The sequence below is a fragment of the Ammodytes marinus genome (assembly GCF_949987685.1).
Source record: "Ammodytes marinus genome assembly, chromosome: 23".
Taxonomy (NCBI): Eukaryota; Metazoa; Chordata; class Actinopteri; order Uranoscopiformes; family Ammodytidae; genus Ammodytes; species Ammodytes marinus.
Genome location: NC_137227.1, coordinates 22117948 through 22125011, shown reverse-complemented (window position 1 = coordinate 22125011; position 7064 = coordinate 22117948).

The following is a 7064-nucleotide window of genomic DNA, read 5'->3' as shown; positions in this document are numbered from 1 at the left end:
AGAGAGAGAGATAGAGACAGACAGACAGACAGACAGACAGACAGACAGACAGACAGACAGACAGACAGACAGACAGAGAGAGAGAGACAGAGAGAGAGAGAGAGAGAGAGACAGACAGACAGAGACACAGAGAGAGAGAGAGAGAGAGAGAGAGAGACACACACACACACACACACAATGTAGCAAACACACACACACAGACACACAGTAACAGAGATTAAACCAATGGAGTCAAGCTTTATCAAACAGCGAGACATTAAAGGGGGTGTAATGTGACATCATCAAGAAAGTTCTAGAATGCAACGCTCACTGGGCAGGGCCACCTTAATGCACGGGCTTACCTGGGCTGAAGCCCCAGGGCCTACGAAGATCAGGGGCCTCTATCAAAAAAAAAAAAAAAAAAAAAAAAAAATTTTTTTTTTTTTTACTATCTCAATATAGGCCTCTGATCTAAGAAGGCCCCGAACATTGTCATTTAAAACAATAAATTATTGACTGGCTCATGATAGGCCCCTAATCTTCGTAGGGGGGCGGACGTACGGAGAACAGGGGCCTATCATGAACCATTAAAGAAAAAGGAAAAAGAATCACATTATTTTTGGCCTATGAAGATCAAGGGGCCTATAATTCACCAGTACATTTTTGTTATTTTTGTTTAATAACATTGTTCGGGGCAACGCAGATCAAGGGCCTATATTGAGTTGAGCCATTAAAAACAAAACAAATAGTTCAAAGAGAGAAGTAGCTTTGGGATAAGGGATTATTTTAAAAAATTGGAATGCTGACTGACTGGATTTTTTAAACCTGTATATTTTTGTTTCTGCTTTTTGGTATTTCTGTCTCCAAATTATTCCAGAAACTAGCTCACATAGGACACAGTTGATTTAGCCTTAGTTTTCTTCTCAAAGTGCACCAGATTGATGCATTTTACTTTAAAAGGTTCAAATTTTTCTTCCGGGGGGGCATGCCCCCGGACCCCCCTAAAAGGTCCTGGGACCCCACCGCTGTCTCCTCAATAACTTGGAAAAACACTGTAACCAACCATGTGTGTTTGGTTATTAAAAGTCATTAGACCAGGAGGGGGTTATGTACATGTTACCTTAAGTGATTTTGTATTTCATCAATAGAGATATTGTGGTGTAGACAAACATGGCTTTAACGCATCTGTATTGTAAGACCGCCGCCCGGGGGGCCTACGAAACCTCTCAGCCCCAGGGCCTAGTGGCAGGTAAAGGCAGCCCTGTCACTGGGTAACCCCACCCCTTTTGAATAATAACAGAAGCTACAGTGGCCTTCAAGGACAAGAACAATTCTAAAAAATGCACCTGATGACATTCCAAAAATATGGATTCCTCCATAAGACTTACCCTCTCAACGTACAAAATGTGATATTAAACCTGCAGTGTGTAGAATTTTGGGTTTTATTTCCTAGCAGATTTTGTAGAAAGTAATTATAATATCCATAAGTAAATTTAATTTAGTGCATAATAGCTGAAAAAAATGTTTTGAATTATTATTTTTTTCCTTAGAAAGGGTCTCATATATGTCCATATTTCTGCATATCTTGGACCAAGGCCTAGTGCCGCCATCTTGAAAGTGTCATAGTTGGAATGTCATCAGGTGCATTGTTTAAAGGGGACATATTATGAAAAACAAAACATTGCAGGTGTTTGGGCACCCTTTTAGGTTATTGGGGTCTCTACCAGCACACACAAGCTTCAAAAAACAAATGTGTCAGTTTCTTCTGGGATGCTTTTTTAGAAAAAAGGGGGATTTGAAGGTTTCTTCCAAAAAACACAGACTGGTGACGAAACCGGTCGGTTTTCATTATCATAAATACTCCCACGGGAAAGCTCACCAGAAACTCGGTAGTTGATTGGCAAATCAAGACGCCCCGTTGGTAACCACACACAGCTGAGCCTCCACTCGCTCATGCAACAACAGAGGAGAAGCAAGCTGCAGTGTTAGCTCATCCTCAAGCTACCATTACACCCCAGCCTCGAAGCAGACTGGGGCTGAATGGATTTACTTCATTGTTTGTTTGGCTATGCCCAGCAAAGGTTGGCAATCTAGTGTGATCTGCTGTTATACTGGAGTGTGGAGGAGATTGTGCCTGGAAGACAGAGAGACACCATCTCTCCTCTGGAAATGTAAGTAGTCCTATTTAAAAACAAATCTGTCCGTTTATGAGTTCAATGTGTGTAATGTGCTTTAATTTATCCCTCCTATAATAACCAACGCCGACTGAAACGAGAGAATGTCTCTGGGTTAAGTAGTTAGCGTTAGCGTTAGCGCCCGTTAGCTTTTATGCTAACGGTTAGATCTGTGAGTCTGTCCGTGACAGCCCCTGTGTGAAAATAGACGGTGAAACTGTATGGTGTGTTGGAAACTGAAGAGTATTTGTTTGTTGTTGACAGTGTGTAGTTATGCAAGCAGTCGTGGTACATGCAGCAGTAGGCCTATTACATCTCCAGTGTCATATAATAGACAGGAATAGCCTACTGTAAGTTGCCTCTGCTGCTGTTTGTTTCCTGTCCATTATATTTCAAAAAGCACACAGTATCACTCAGAACTCGTTTCTCCTTGAGCAAGGGCTATACTGAACTTATTAGTGGCCCATCTTATTTAATAATGGAAGAAAAAATATATTTTCATTAGTTTGTAGCTTTGCCATAACTACAGATGTATCATGTATGTAGGCTACACATGATGTAACATTGAATGTGCCATGTTTTACAGCTATCTGGGTGACCTGACGGAGCGTTGACCCACAAGGACCGTCACACTATCTGTTCCATCAGAGGACTGTTCACTGGGTGGAACAGGTGGTCTTCTTCAGGGCCCACCAGCAACAACTGGACAATTACATACTATATGGCTTTGCTTCTGTTTGAATTATGTACACTTTATATTTCCATTTCACTGGCTATGAATAAACTGCTTTATTTTTAAGTATGGTTTTGGTCATTTTAAAATGTAATGATACTGTTTCAAAGAAAAAATCTTCAGAGAGATAAAGGGTTGAATTAAAAAACGTATAAGTCAATGCATGTAGATCGGTCTGAAAACTAGTCCAACATCCTGACTATGAAAATGTGAGTTTCAAGTAATCCTTTACTACACGAAGCAAACAGTGACAGTAAGCAACACAATACATGTTTTAACAGTAAAACTTTATTATAAATGAGTGATCACAATACAAATGATACATTACCTACTAGATATTGAAAGGGTGTCAGATAATTTGCAGCTCTGACTGTAATTGTTTCTATATATTTTTTTTTACAAAAGATAATGTCTTTCCAGTGGATCTTGACATGATACATTCCTTTCCTGCCACGTTACTGTACATTTACAGCATGGCTTCACAACCAAAGCTTTTTCACTCCACTGGGTTGTAGATCATTCCCCAGTTTAACCTGTAGAGACATACATAAAATGTTATATGTTACAAGTTTAGAGAGTTTATTCATAAATACTTAGCTCATATTCTGTTACTGACTGTGACATATTTAAACTGTATTTACCTGAGGATAATGTCAGGGAAACCAGAAATCTTGATGCAATTTTCACAGTTTTCAGCTCAGACTCCTGCCTGACCAGGTTCAGTTGTAAAGCTTTTGGTTTAGAAGTGATAAGTGTGCTGATATTTGCTGTAGAAATGAAGGTAAACATGGTAACATCGATCTCCATGCTGCATTGGCCAAAAGTAAACAAAACTGACAGCTGGGCGTGTGCCATGCCCATATAGGTAGGTATAGAGTAAATGAGCAGGGCGGTGCATGCACGCCCATGTAGATAGGAGGGGGGTAGATGTCAAAACCAAATTTTTTAGGGAGAGGCCAAAAAAGGCCTGAAAAGGCAATGAAGAAATGGGCATTGGTAGAAAACTAATGGGCTTTTTGTACAATAGACCATTAAAACCTTTTCTAGTAGACCTCGGAAATACACATTTAAACCCGAGTTTTTGCATAATATGTCCCCTTTAAAATTTAGAATTGTTCTTGTCCTTGAAGGCCACTGTAGCTTCTGTTATTATTCGAAAGGGGTGGGGTTACCCAGGGAGCGTTGCATTCTAAAACTTTGAAGAACTTTCTTGATGATGTCATATTACACACTGCACCTTTAATATTTGTAATTCTCCGCTCAGGAGGATAATTCAGATTATTGGCAGAGGTGATTTTACACCAATGAGGACATATTTATGAATGAGGATATTGATTTTAGCTAATGAATTACTTAAAATGTTACACAGTGTCCCGTTAACATAATCATTCTTAGCTCCTCCCACCTTCAGCAGCGTGTCATCGGTCTCCACGGCGACGTCAGAGGAGGCGGAGTCTTTGGCGTCGCCGTCGCCATGCTCACCGTTGCCCCCGGAGACGCCCGTCAGCTCCTCCTCCTCGGCACTAACCTCCTCGATGAGGTAATCAGTTATGTTCTTCAGGACGGGGTTGGTCTCCATCTGACACACACACACACACACTGCTAATTACCAATACAGACGGTGGCTCTAACAGTTGAGAGACAAGCGTCTGTTGTGACCATCTCCCGGAGGAATGGAATGGCGCCCATGGGCACGCCGCCGACAGATATGCCTTCTGTCTACATCGAGACAGAGAAGGGGAGACACTGCAGAGGTACCCTGAGCCTCCTCTGCCTGTGCCTCTGTAATGGTGACAGGGCTGCTGACACACACCACTTAATATAAAAGCTACAAACTGATGAAAATATATTTTTTCTTCCATTATTAAATAAGATAGGCTACTAATAAATTCAGTATAGCCCTTGCTCAAGAAGCAACAAGTTCTGAGTGATACTGTGTGCTGTTTGAAATATAATGGACAGGAAACAAACACCAGCAGAGGCAGCTTACAGTATTCCTGTCTATGTGTACATTACACTGGAGATCATGTAATAGGCCTACTGCTGCTTGTACCACACCTGCTTATAACTACACACTGTCCGCAGACTTATTGCGGTGTGTACTTGAGCTATACAATCAGACAGCTAGCAGGTAGCAGGATGAAGCTATTAAAAAAATACTCTTCAGTTTCCAACACACCATACAGTTTCACCGTCTGTTTTTCACACAGGGGCTGTCACGGCAGGACTAACGTGAGCTCACAAAAGAGCCAAATAACAGTCACTGCGAAAGACTCACAGCTCTAACCGTTAGCATAAAGCTAACGGTAAAGCTAGCGGACGCGAATGCTAATGACTAAACCCCACTGCATTCTCTCATTTCAGTCGGTGCTGGTTATTATAGGAGGGATAAAATAAAGCACATTACAGACATTGAACTAACAAACGGCCAGAATTATTTTTATTTTGAAATAGGACTACTTACATTTCGAACGGATGGTGTCTCAGGGGCACTTTACACGGTGAAAACGTGACAGTTTTCCCGTTTTTGGTTGAAAACACATGTTTTCAGAGGAAACGGGACGAAATCGCTGTAGTAAGCATGCCAGGCCAGCAGTTGGCGGTACAAGGTAGTAGTAGATAGCTTTTCTGGTACAATTTGATGCATAAAACCTTACTGTAACCGAAAATTAATGCCACTAACGTTCATAAAGCAGTTGGTGTAAGCTTGGGGTTACAAGTATTGTAAATGACAAGCTTTCTGTCCTCTTATTTCACCGCATTGAACTCGTGAAAACAGAAGACATGCTGGTAGTGAAGGGGCTTTGTGAGCGGCTACTTTCCTGTTAGGCGTACTTCAAAATAAAAGTCAACTCACGTTTGTCCAGTGAAATGCTATTAATATTTAGCCAGTGAAATGCTTTTACTGTGAAGCCGTAGCCTTAATGCTCCTTTTGTTGAACAGTAACTTAACCGCTGCGCGCTGAACTATGGATAGGTGTTTTTTAATGTAGAGAGAGCCGTGTCCATGGCATATAGAAGCTACACACGTTTATTTTGCTAGAAAAACCAGCAGCGCACAAATCTTTCCCCAGACAAAGTGGCGGGTGCATGGTATCAATAACTTACTAATAGACTATAGACTAAATTGGCCAGTGTTATAGGCCTATTTAAGCCCTGCATGACACTCTCCGCTGATCACAGTGATGGTGCCGCGGAGACACCGTGCATGTTATGTTGTCTTCTAACTTTATAACTCGCGTGTGGGTATTTTGACAGGAAATGTTATAGACTAGGGGAGAACGGGGTAAGTAGGCACACTTTTTACTCTAGTGAGAATTGCTTATCACCTAAACATCTTTCAATAGTCATTCCTATATTAAATTGAAGCTTAAGATGTTGGCTTGAAATGTGTACCCCTCACTTTTTCTATCGTATTGTAATAAAGAAGAAATTAATCATCAAAGACACCCTTACACATTGTGACAACCAACCCCATCAAGGGGTCGGTTGTCAAACACTATGGGGTTGTTTGTCACAATGTAATCTTAATGGGAATAATCTTAAAAAGAAGGCAAGAAAGTAGAACTAAATTTGAAAGTTTAATTGCATGGTCAAGTTGACAAATAGGCCTACATAACGTTCTGTAGCCTTGGCAGCTGGTCTAGTTTGGGATGCACTGGGTTGTTTTGATTTTGTTGCCTTTTTTTCTTTTGCTTGCTAGCTGCCTTTTCCTGCTCTATTCTTTCCTTCTCTGGGGTGTCAGTGAGGATACAGCTTGACAATTTATTTCGTTATTGGGTTCCTTTTCTGGCTGCAGTCTTGAGATAACATGTGACAACCAACCCCCCAAAAAATTTGACGACCAACCCCAACTTGAATTTCTTGCTCGCATCAAGGCCAACAACCATCTGACAACTAATTAGCTTGCTAACCACAATCTAAACTATAGTTTACCCTTCACACTTTGTATGGGTAACAAGTGTTTTGTTATAAACCCATTGTGTAAAAGCCTAGAAGAAAAATACTGAGGAGCTAAATATTTTCAATTTGACATGAAAAACACAAACAGTCGTCTCACCTCAAATTCAGCAGTCAAACTCCAAGGAAGACTATGTAGGTGACCTCTGATCCCAATTCTGGATATTTACATATCAAAATTTCACAGACAGCGCCTTCTGGTTCCGAGATATAACGAT